The following is a 13,688-nucleotide window of genomic DNA, read 5'->3' as shown; positions in this document are numbered from 1 at the left end:
GAAGAATATCAGTATCAAGAGGAGATTTCCAGCTGAAGTTCCATAAGATCAAAGCTGCAAACTCTCTTCGGTTCCTTCATTCCATCTCTTTAAATGGATTTTTATTGTTTTATTTCTTCTATATGATTTCTTTTTACTGTCTTTGCCTTTTTATCATGATGTTTGCTGAACTCATGAGTGAGTAGTTTTTTTATTCTGGAATTAGGAGAGTAATACTTGTAATTATTATTATGGATGAATACTGAGTTTTATTTATTAGATTTGAGATTTGTTCCTTAATTTAATTTTTTGTGATCTTAATGCATGCTATGTGCTGGTACCCACTTAGTATTAATTGTAGATATTAATTGAAGGACTAAAAGGTAAATATTAATATTAGAAAATCAAGATCTTGAACCAAGGAATTCTGACCTAGACATAGGCTAATACCTTTGTGGAATTTCAAAATTGGTCAAAGACCTTAAAGGATTTTAATTAATTTGATCGCCACGAAAGTCAGGTTTAAGTTAATTAGAATACACCCTAGGTGACTTGAGAGAGGACTTAGGATAACTTAGGACTGATTTCCATCAAGGCAAATGATCCTCAATCCAGTAAATAAACGAGGTAACATCCCTAGTAAGATTCAAGTGTGAAATATTAATTTCAGAATTGTTTTAAATACATTATTTTGTTTTAAGTTTACCATTCTAGTGTTTAAGGTTAACAAACTTCATTCCCTAAGTATTCGATAGCCTAGACAGTCAAAATTACTGTGTAGATTAGTACTTACTAATCAAATTCCTTATGAAAACGATACTCTACTCATCATTTTATTACTTATTAGCGATTCGTGCACTTGCGGTGGTTGAAAAACCAGCGACATAAGTTTTTGGCGCTGTTGTCGGGGATTTGGCTTTAGTAATATCTAGCGATAGGCAATTTAGCTGATTTAGGCAATAATATTTATTATCTAATTTTATTTGATTTGTTTTATTTCTTTTCTTTTCTCTCAGGTGTAACGCCCTCAACATAGGTAGTCCGTACATTTTACTGTTCAGATGACTAATGTCTGTTCGGACCATCAAAATGTTTGGAACTACACCTAGACTATAGTGAGGAGGCATAAATTGAAGAAATAAATGTTAAGAAAATAAAATTTAGAGAATTCATTCATTTGTACAAAAGTAGTAAAAATAACCCGATATGCAACATGAAGGGTATTTTGGTCATTTCACCCCCAAAGATGAATTTTGACCTAAATGTTGAAATAAAAATTTAGAGAATAAAATAATTAACACAAATTAAAAATTTATGAAATGAATTAGGAAAATGAGAAGAGAAAGAAAAGAAAAGAAAAAAGGAAAAGAAAAGAAAAAGCTTATGACAAATTTTTAAAAAAAAATAAGTACAACAAAAATATAAATATATAAGCCGCATAAGACAAACCTCACCCACCTTCATCTTCTTCCTCCACTTCTTCTCTCTCTCCCTCTCCCTTGTGCCTCCCACCTTGGCCCCTCAAGTCCTCCATTGTTGTCAAGCTTCCAAGCTTGATTTTCCAAGCTTCCACCCACTAAAACCCATAGCACCCTTTATAAAAAGTACTCTCCACACCCTGAGGAAGCTATAGACACCTATTGGAAGCAAGAAAATTGAAGTTAGGGAAGCTCAAGTAAGGTTAGTGCACTAATCCCTCTTTTTCTCTTTATTAAACATGAAAAGCATGTTTAGCCAAGCATAAATATCATGAAAACAAAAAGAAAATCTTGAGGAAAGAACCCTTGAATTTTTGGCAGCCATGGAACTTGAAATTTGTTGCTTTTAAGTGATGAAAAATGGTTCCATGAGAATGTGTAATGAGTTGAAATATTTGGGAGCTTGATTGTGTAGTGTTTGTGTAAATTTAAATCTTTGAAAACTAGGGTTTGTGTAAATATTGAAGACTTTGTGTAAAATATTGAAATTGACCTATTAAGTTGAGATTGATGCTTATAGAAGTGTATTACATGCAAATTGAAGTAAGAAGTTGAAGGAATTGAGATATTGGGAGTGTTCAATTTTTTGCAAGTTTGGACTCAATGAGTCCAGTGGGTTTATTAACCCATAACTGAAAATGTGTGGCTCCAATTGGTATGAGGCCAATTGGAGGTGAAAATAGACTCAAAATAGCCCATTTTTCATGTAGACACGATGCCCAAATTTTTTCAAAATCATGACCAATTCTCTGCCCAAGAATGACCAAACACTGAAACCCAGAAAATGACCAAATGAACAATACGTATTCATTTGGTCATAACTCTCTCTATACTGGTCCAAATGACCTGAATTTGATATCATTGGAAAGCTTAGATATAGGGCTACAATTTTCATGAAGACCACTGAATCCAGAAATGCCTAGAACCTAACCTAATTGCTGCCCCAAATTGAGATACAAATCTGTCTAGAACCTTGATGTCCAAAAACTGCTGAACATGAACTTACCCGACCAGTTTTGGCAAAATGGCCATAACTTGGTCTACAAGAACTCAAATATGATGAAATCAGTGGCAAAATGTCCACAAGACACAGACATAAAAAATTGATATTTTGACCAACACTCGAAAATCAAGAGAACTAGGTCAAATAGATAGAACAAGTCACCCCACCAAAACCTGGAATCTGATCAAACTTCACTTGACCCTAGACCAGTCTTTTGGTCATATCTCCCTCTACGAAAATTCAATTAAGATGAGCCATACCTTTCTAGAAACCTTAGAGACAGAGCTACAACTTTGTTCTAGAAACCTATCTCAAATTATGAATTTAAGAACCTTGAAATTTGACCTGCAGTCACTGACCTGAACTGAACACCTGTTGGAACGGGGTACAGGAGCCCAGGTCAGTGATTTGACTATAAATAATTCTAAAAAACTTGAAAAAATGTGACGCAAATTTCTCAATGATAATAAGACATAGGACAACAAGTTTTATGAAGAACACTATGCCTAAAAGTGACTACAACATGTTCCATTAATTAGGTAAACTCTAAGTGTAAAAACTATCTACTTAAGGAACCAGAATCTGGATATGAGTCAGTTATGGTTATCTGACCATAACTTGAGTTCTAAAAATCAAATTGACATGATTCCAAAGGGAAAAATAAATATAAGACATAGGGGAACAACTTCCATGAAGGAAGTGTGGCCAAATAGTGGCTACAAACTAATCAAATGGATAGGTAAAAGTGAGACATAAAAATTGAACCTAAAGAAAGGTTCATGAGATAAATTATCTTGGGTAGGAAATCAACCCTAACAAGCCATTAAACACTAAATCACATGAAAGAGGTATGTGGGACCTATTTTCCCACTATAAAGTGACATAAATATTTCTAATAAATAAGTGATAATGTTTGATTGCCCATAGGTTACCTAGACTTGTTTATTTAGTTTGGATCAATTGGTATACCAATTAGGGACTACAAATAGCAGTACTGCCCTTAAGAATAATCATTAACAGATAAAATCCATCTAATATGATTGTTCTACAGGCCTCATGCCTGCCCGTTGGCCACTGTGCCTAATATTATATCTGGCTTAAATGCCTACCCGCAGGCTTCATGCCTGACATGACCGACGTATACTGGATAGACATATGGTTGTCTAATCAGTATACTCCCGTGCATCCAGCTTTTATAATTTGTTATAGGTTTTTTGGACACTGATAAAAATTAATTAAGACTTAAATTACAATAAGTAAACATAAAAGATCTTGATAATGTTAATGGTTTCCAAAGTGCAATAAAATTGTAAAAGACCCAGAAATTATGATTTGCAACTATTAACTCAATTGTTTAATTATTGTCATTATAAATTATGCAACACTAAGCGTTATGCTTAGCGCGTTGGTTTTCCATCGCGTAGGTACTAAAGATCAGTCCCAGCAGCCGCCGCAGTATTGCCCTGACAAAGCTCTGACCAGATCTGACACCGTCTAGAGTTACCTCACCAGTCTTTTTGTATTTTGGTAGGGCCCATGTATAGACTAGTATTTTGGTTCATTATGTCTAATCATAATGTAATTACTAGTTATGATGTGTTCCATTTTAAACTTATAATTAAACTTTGAGATTAAAATGAAAACTTGTAATTTATTATCTATGAATTTCCATATGAATGCAATAGATGATACTTTATTTTGAGATCTTATAAATATTGTAAATGATATGATATAATACAATATGATATGAAAATATGAGAAATGAATATGAAAATATTAACAGGTGATTAGTGGAACCCGCCAGACGCTAATAAAACAGAGGAGGCTTTGTCCGAGTCTCCACAGAAATAAGTTATATAAAAAAAAAATTCTACATGTGAATTACCTGTTTTAAATGATGTTAAAATTTACAATGGATATGATAAGGCATGATAGGGTACTTCGACACCGAATGTGGCACTTCTTACTCAGCTATACAATAAACGGGTAAGGGGCGTCACATTTAGTGATATCAGAGCAGAGGTTTAGGCTATCCTAGACCTAAATAGTTAGAAATAGATAGAGTACATCACATGCATGGGCCTTTAAATAGAGTCGAGGTGACACTAATGCAGATCTGTTATTTGTCTGTTTTATAGGATCGATGGCATCTGATCCTTCAGAGCACGGACTTCCAGGACCGATAGAGGAGGAGGTAGAGAGTCACGCACCCGCACCTGCTCCTAGGAGGGGGCGAAGTAGTAGTAGAGCGGAGTCATCCCAAGGTACTATGAGTAGGGTACAGCAGGCCTTCTATGAACAGATGACACAGTTGCTCCGTCAGGTCATCAGAGCTATTCCTCAGCCACAGCCACCTCCACCCCCACAGCAACAGCCACCACAACCCCCACAGCCGCAACCTATACACAAATCCCCACTAGAGAGACTATGAAAGTATGGGGCAGTTGACTTTAGGGGTAAGAGGGATGATGATCTAGCCGCAGCAGAGTATTGGCTGGAAAGGATAGAGAGGGTCTTGTAGCAGCTCCACTGCACCCCAGAGTAGCAGTTGGAGTGCTCTTTGTCATTACTACAAGAGGATGCTTATAGATGGTGGGTGACAGTATCGAGAGCAGTACAACCTGCACAGATCACATGGGAGTTCTTTCTAGCCAAATTCAGAAAGAAATACATCAACCATATGTACTTAGAGGCCAGAAGGAGAGAATTCATGGCACTGAGGCAGAGGCAGCTTACAGTCTCTGAATATGAGCGGGAATTCGAGAGACTTAGCGAATATGTATCGGAGTTGATGCCCATAGAAACTGCTAAATGCAGAAGATTTGAGGACGGGCTGAATGACAACATCAGGTTAATAGTGACATCCCATCACTTCACAGACTTCTCCCAGTTGATAGCATCAGCCCTGGATGTGGAGAGAGTTAGAGATGAGGAGCAGTCCAGGAGGGACAGGCAGCGTAAGAGAGGCTCTAGATCTAGTCAGTCTGGTTCAGCAGCCACGGGTAGTAAGAGGCCCAAGGAGTCACAGGATCAGACTCAGGGTCGGGGCAAGAGGTAGAAATCTCAGTTTGCTCCAAGGAGAGGAGTGTCACACCCTACCCCTCAGTAAGATATAACATGATCCCGTAGTACATCTAATGAATTACCGTACTTCGCCTATCGGTAACCCATTAAATATACTATAAGGGATTTTAAAACAATTTTCTTACTTTTTAGAAGTGATGAGCATTTTCTAATAGGTATTAAAAACATTTAATTAGAGTTTAAAAACTAGTTAAAATTTTTATCCCTTTTTATTTATTCGCAAATTTTAGAAAAATTTCGGTAGAATGCCATCTATATTTGGGAAAAACAGTTCTTCAAAACCTGTGAAAACACTTTCAATAATTTCATTTCACAGTCCCAATCTCCAATAATATCCCAAAACAATACAGTCAACCACAATTCAAATCAAAATTCACTTTTCAAAATATTGTTAAAATAATTCCATTCATAAACATAGCATTAAAATTAATTTTACATACACAATCTTAATAAACAGAAAGAAAATCCAAAATAATATTATTATAAATTTATCTGTACAATTGCTCAAACTACAGAGATACATATGCATACTATCATATTTACATCAAACTAAACTACCAGGGTATAGACAAATACCCGTACAAAAATTCTTCAACTGTTCTCCTCTCTGACTAGAGCAGCTCACTCTGTTGCTATGTCCTTTTCTCTATCTGCGACAGCAAGTTAAAGCTATCGCTGAGTATAAAAATACTCAGTGGTGCACAATAAAGTATAAAATGCATAATATAAGACATTTATGAACAAATCATAATTCAAAAATTTCATAATCGCATTTCACAATTTTTTTTCTTTAAATCACCTTTATAACAATTCACAATTTAAATATTTCATAATTTTCAAAGCTTAATATAACACAAATTTGATCAACAATTTAATAAACACAATGTTGCCAATCAATAACACAACTTAGGCCATAACAAAAAATTTCCGAACATGCCGTGTGTACATCACGACAAGGTAAACTCACCCCAGTAATCGAAATCAATGAGCGAGGTGGCTAGCTAGCTAATAAGTACTCATCCAAACTCACCCCTCAGACTGGGAAGCTAGAGAGGTAGGAAAGTAATCAAATATCAAACTCAACCCCACAAGTGGAGGAGGAACATATTAATATTGCCATGCCAAGTGTGAATTAAAAACAATTAAAATCAAGTTATTCAAATATTTTATGCAAAACACCATCAATTTCCAAAGTCAAATTTCCATTCACAAAGTGGCAACACAATAGTTCTCAAAACCCATAATTAACACAATAATTTCACAATGCATATCTAAACAAATTTTCTATGAGAAAACGATAAATTAAGGTTTATTGTGCACAAACCTGGTGTGAGTCGCCTCTAGGCCTTGACTCAGTTTGCCCTATCCTTTTCCAGGTCTTTTTCAACTGAAACATGCAATTTATAGTGTTTCAATATCTTATCTCATAATAAATCTAATAATTTATTTCATACTTATTTAATTGTATCTCTACATAGGCCTAAATTGGCATTTTCTAAACTTTGCATTTTGGGATTACTATTCATGGAACTATTCCAGTCAAATTGTTGACTTTCTAATGCTTAATAGGCATGTGAATTCCAATTACACCCACATACCACATTTTGGGTGCCTAATTTCTTGGTTTAGTTTGTCATTTCAATTTTTAGGTCTCCTAAGTTAAAACTCAATTTTTCAGTTTTGGTACCCTGCATTACATTGTTTCATTGGTCTAGTTGCTGTTGGAATTTGGCTAAGATTTCTTCATAGAAATTGTTCCTTATTGTTTTAAATTTATTTTCCTTTTTGAATCACTATATTTGGAGTTTTTTAGCTCAAGTTATAGCCATTTAAACATGGCTGGCCAGATTGGTCTAACCCAGATTTTCTGGGCAAATTCTGGTTATGGCAGTTTTAGGTCACTAATTTTGGGCGGCTAAATGACTTAGTTAAGGACATAATTTGGATTTGTGTTCTTCATAAAAGTTGTAGTACTATGTCATACCTTTCTAATGCCATAAAAATCAGGTCATTTGGACCTGCCTAGCCCAAGTTATGGCCAAATGAATAAACACTGTTCATTTTGTCATTTTTGTACAGGTCAGTTTGCCAATTTTGGATTTGGACAATTTGTTCACTATGCTATGGTCACTTTCTGGGCATGATCCCTGAATAAAAAATGTGTCATTTTGTGTCTAGTTTTATTCCCAATTGGCCTCACACCAATTGGGTTGGTAAATTTTCAATTTTGGTCCTTGAAATAGACCTTGGTCATGCTGCCTGCAGAATGACCATATCCAATCCGAATTTTCATTTGGTTCCAACACTTCCAACACACCACAATTGGTCATACATGACCATTTTTCAGGTCAAACACACCATTTGACCAATTCTCAAAATTTTATCTTCCAAACCCTAGGTGCCAAAACCCTAATTCATGCAATTGACTAATTCATACCCAATTCACTACACTAATCTCATATTCAACCTTAATCAATTTCAAATTCATATCTAATTTAAATTGAACATATCAAAACTTCAAAGTACCATGGCTGGTCAAAATTTCTGTTTGGTCCCTCAGCTATGTTTTCTTTTTGATTTTACACAATTTCTAAGTTATTTTCACTTGTTCAATGTTAATTCTATAAACATAAATCAATTTAAGTTAGGAGAGAGATTTACCTCATATGGAGCTTTTCAATTCTCTAATTTTTTTCTCTTCCTTCTTGCTCCCAAAGAGTTTATCTAGGTCTAAGGGTGAAATTTAGTATTGGGATTTGGGGGATTTATGAAAGGGAACCAAAGAAATTTAAGCTTTTTATTTTTTAACAATGGTGGAAGATGAAGGAAGAGAAAAACAAGAGAGAGGGAGTTACGGGAAACAATGAAGAAGAGAAGACCAATTTCATTTCTTTTAAATTTTTTTGATTCTTATCTCTTATTTGACTTGGTCAAAATATAATTAATTGGAAATTATTTTTATGGTCATGCATGATGTCATCTTGGGTGATGTCATAATTCCATTTTCATTTTCTTTTCTTTTTCTTTTGTTTTCTTCACACTTCTTTAATTTAAATCTATATTTTAAAATTTTTATTTCTCATATTTTATTAGAGAGTTAGGTCAGGAGTCAGCTCTAGGGGTGAATTAACCAAATTGCCCCTCACCGGTTTGATCCGGTTTGCAAATAATTCAGTATTTCTTCCGAATTCCTTACCTAATTATTTGACCTACTTAACAATTCTTTTTCGTGATTTTCTCTTTTCCACTGTGTTCGCAATAGTCCTAAGGACCGCGGCGTCATATTTTACGGTTCGAAATTCGAGTTTAAATCAACCTCGCAGTCTTTCCCGAGAAGGTCACCCATCGCTGTGACTCTCGGCTCATTTAACTTCTTGTGTACTGTTTTTCTTATTTATACTTAATTAATTGACAATTACTAATTATTTGTGTTCAGGGCTTCTCTAGTTGTCTTAGATGTGGTTCTAATTCTCTTAATTGTTCGGACCGACACCGGTCACCGGAACAGTATAATTTACCAGGCTATACAAATAGGGGTGTTACAAGGAGGAGGACAGTCTGGTGCATCAGTGGGTAGTTCACCTGGTGCAACTACACGGGGATCAGCCCCACCACCAGCTTGTACACATTGTGGGAGGCCCCACAAAGGAGAGTGCAGATTATTGACTGGTGGATGCTTCAGATGTGGGTCTACGGATCACTTCCTAAAGGATTATCCACAAAGGAGTACTAATGTTCCTACTGCTCTACCCCAGACAGAGAGACCTACCCTGCAGCACGGAGGGTTAGAAGACCTGCAAGGCCTGACATAGCTGGTACATCACAAAAGCCTACTGCAGAGACAGTTCAGAGGCAGGAGACTCGAGTAGCACCTCGTGCCTATGCTATGAGAGCTCGAGATGAGCCAGATCCAGCTGATGTCATTAGAGGTACATTTTCTCTTTGTGATATGTTAGTATGTGCATTGATTGATCTTGGCTCCACACATTCATATGTGTGCATTGTGCCGCCAATTGATAGAGGCATACAGATAGAGGAGTTAGAGGAGAACATACAAGTTACAAACCCTTTAGGCCATAGTGTCATGGTGAAAAAGGTCTACAAGGGTTGTTCTCTGAAAATACAAGGGTATGAGTTTTCAGCTGACTTGATTGAGCTACCATTCCATGAGTTCGATGTGATATTGGGAATGGATTGGTTATCACATCACCGGGAAATGGTAGATTATTGGCTGAAGAGGATTTCATTGCAGACAGTTGATGGTGATGAGATTACAGTTGTGGGTGAAGGAATGGGTTGCCATTCCACTATTATATTAGCCACGGTAGCTAGGAGATTGATGAGAAAGGGCTGTGAGGCTTACTTAGCACATGTGTTTGACACCAGGAAGATTAGCCCAAACATGCAGGAGATCCCCACAGTATGTGAATTCCCGAATGTGTTTTCGGAACAGTTGCCGGGTTTGCCACCTGATCGAGAGGTGGAGTTTGCTATAAAGGTTATGCTGGGCACTGCACCAGTCTCCATTGCTCCATATAGGATGGCACCCACTGAACTGAGAGAGTTGAAAGTTCAGTTACAAGAGCTATTAGAAAAGGGTTTCATACGCCCTAGTGTGTCACCCTGGGGAGCACCGGTGCTATTTGTGAAGAAGAATGATGGTACACTTCGGCTTTGTATAGACTACCGGTAGCTGAATAAGGTGACCGTGAAAAATAAATACCCTTTACCTTGAGTAGATGATTTGTTTGATCAGTTGAGAGGAGCTGGAGTATTCTCCAAGACAGACCTCAGATCAGGCTATCACCAGTTGAGAGTGAAGGAGACAGATGTTCCTAAAACTGCTTTCAGGACCCGGTACAGACACTATGAGTTTTTAGTGATGCCATTTGGGCTGACAAAAGTACCAGCAGCTTTTATGGACCTAATGAACCGCATCTTTCATCCTTACTTAGATTGGTTTATTGTGGTCTTTATAGATTATATCTTGGTGTATTCTAAGAATCGGGAGGAGCATGATGAGCACCTGAGAGTGGTACTACAGACACTGCGGGAGAAGCGATTGTATGCCAAGTTATCCAAGTGTGACTTCTGGTTGGATGAGATATCTTTTCTTGGACACATTGTATCAGTAGATGGGATCAGGGTGGATCCATAGAAGATTGAGGCAATAGTTGAATGAAAACCTCCTAGAAATGTAACAGAAGTCAGAAGCTTTTTGGGGTTAGCTGGGTACCACAGGAGAGTTGTTAAGGGATTTTCCCTTATAGCAGCCCCACTGACTAAGTTACTGCATAAGAATGCAAAGTTTGACTGGAATGATAAATGTCAAACCAGTTTTGAGAAGATGAAGGCTATGCTTACAGAAGCTCCAGTGTTGACACAACTAGAGTCAGAGAAAGACTATGTGATCTTCAGTGATGCCTTTAATGGGCTTGGGTGTGTTCTGATGCAAGAAGGGAAAGTAGTTGCCTATGCTTCTAGACAGCTAAGGCCACATGAAAAGAACTACCCAACTCATGATCTGGAATTGGCGGCAATAATATTTGCATTGAAGATATGGAGGCATTACCTATATGGTAAGAAATGTTACATATATACGAATCACAAGAGTTTGAAGTATTTGCCAACCCAAAAGGAACTCAATCTGAAACAGAGGAGATGGATTGAATTCCTTAAAGATTATGATTGTGTGATCGACTACCATCCGAGAAAGGCAAATGTAGTAGCTGACGCATTGAGCAAGAAGTCCATGATGGCTTTGAGAGCATTGAAAGCTCGGTTGTCTTTAACACAGGATGGGGTAATTTTGGCTGAGTTGCTTGTGAAGCCAAACTTGTTACAGCAAATACAAGAAGCACAGCAAAAGGATGAAAGGTTGCTAACTGTTATGGGCAAAACTCAAGAGGGGAAGGAGACTGACTATGAGTTGAAAGGAGATGGGTGCCTGTATTATAAAGGCAGAATATGTGTACCAGAAGATGAGGAACTGAATAAGAATATCTGGAAAGAAGCTCACAGTAGCTTCCATGCTATGCACCCAGGAAGTACTAAGATGTACCAAGACCTGAAAACACATTATTGGTGGCCCAGAATAAAGAAAGAGATTGGTGATTTTGTAACTAGATGTTTGACATGCTAGCAAGTTAAGGCTGAGCATCAAGTTCCATCAAGGTTGTTACAACCTATATCCATACCAGAGTGGAAATGGGATCGCATCACTATGGATTTTGTGATTGGGTTACCATTGACACAGAGGAAGCATGATACTATATGGGTGATTGTGGATAGATTGACGAAGTCAGCTCACTTCCTACTAGTTAGGACCGACTACTCATTGGAGAGATTAGCAGAAATTTACATAGATGAGATAGTCCGGCTACATGGAGTGCCAACATCAATCATATCTGACTAAGACTTGAGATTTACTTCGAGGTTTTGGAAGAGGCTACAGGAGTCTTTAGGCACTCGACTACACTTTAGTACGACTTTTCATCCACAGATGGATGGACAGTCAGAATGGGTGATTCAGGTATTGGAGGATATGTTAAGAAGCTGCATCATTAATTTTGAAGGAAGTTAGGAGAAATACCTTCCTTTGGTAGAGTTTTCATACAATAACAGCTACCAAGCCAGCATAAAAATGGCTCCATATGAGGCATTGTATGGGAGGAGATGCAGGACTCCCCTATGCTAAACAGAAATGGGTGAGGAGAAAATAGTGAGCCCAGATTTAGTAAGACAGACAAAGGAAAAAGTGAAACTCATTAGAGATAATTTGAAAGTCGCCTTAGACAGGCAGAAGTCATATGCCGACCTGAGGAGAAAGGATATAGAGTATGAGGTTGGTGATAAGATGTTTCTCAAGATATCACCTTGGAAGAAAGTGTTGAGATTTGGTAAGAAGAGTAAGTTGAGCCCTAGGTTTATTGGTCCATACGATGTCATTGAGCGTGTGGGTCCAGTAGCCTATAGGCTAGTTTTACCACCTGAGCTGGACAAGATTCACAGTGTATTCCATGTGTCGATGCTCAGGAGATACAGATCAGACCCTTCACATGTCATTTCAGCAGAGAGATAATTGTGCAACCTGATTTGACATATGAAGAAGAACCAGTCAGAATCTTGGCCCGGGAAGTAAAAGAACTCAGAAACAAGAGGATCCACTAGTGAAAGTCATATGGAGACACCACAGCACAGAAGAAGCGACATGGGAGAGCGAGGACACGATGAGGAAGCAGTTCCCTCAGCTCTTCACATTAGGTAAATTTCGAGGACGAAATTTTTATTAGAGGGGAAGAATTATATCGCCCTCAACATAGGTAGTCCGTACATTTTACAATTCTGACGACTAATGTCTGTTCGGACAGTCAAAATGTCTGGAACTACACCTAGACTATAGTGAGGAGGCATAAATTGAAGAAATAAATGTTAAGAAAATAAAATTTAGATAATTCATTCATTTGTACAAAAGTAGTAAAAATAACCCAATATGCACCATGAAGGGTATTTTGATCATTTCACTCCCAAAGGTGAATTTTAACCTAAATGTTAAAATAAAAATTTAGAGAATAAAATAACTAACACAAATTAAAAATTTATGAAATGAATTAGGAAAATGAGAAGAGAAAGAAAAGAAAAGAAAAGAAAAGAAAGGAAAAGAAAAGAAAAAGCTTATGACAAATTTAAAAAAAAAAATTAAGTACAACAAAAATATAAATATATAAGCCACATAAGACAAACCCCACCCACCTTCATCTTCTTCCTCCACTTCTTCTCTCTCTCCCTCTCCCTTGTGCCGCCCACCATGGGCCCTCATGTAACACCCCTATTTGTATAGCCTGGTATATTTCACTGTTCTAGTGACCGGTGTCAGTCCGGACAATTAAGGGGATTAGAACCACACTTAAGACAACTAGAGAAGCCATAAATACAAATAATTAGTAATTGCCAATTAGTTAAGTATAAATAAGAAAAATAGAATATAAGAGGTTAAACGAGCCGAGAGTCACAGCGATGGGTGACCGTCTCGGGAACTACTGCGAAGCCATTTTAAACTCAAATTTCGAACCCTAAAATGTGACGTTGCGGTCCTTATGACCATTACGAACATAGTGGAAAAGAGAAAATCATGAAAAAGAATT

This window comes from Hevea brasiliensis, chromosome 16 (genome assembly GCF_030052815.1).
Source record: "Hevea brasiliensis isolate MT/VB/25A 57/8 chromosome 16, ASM3005281v1, whole genome shotgun sequence".
NCBI lineage: Eukaryota > Viridiplantae > Streptophyta > Magnoliopsida > Malpighiales > Euphorbiaceae > Hevea > Hevea brasiliensis.
This window is presented reverse-complemented; position numbering follows the sequence as displayed.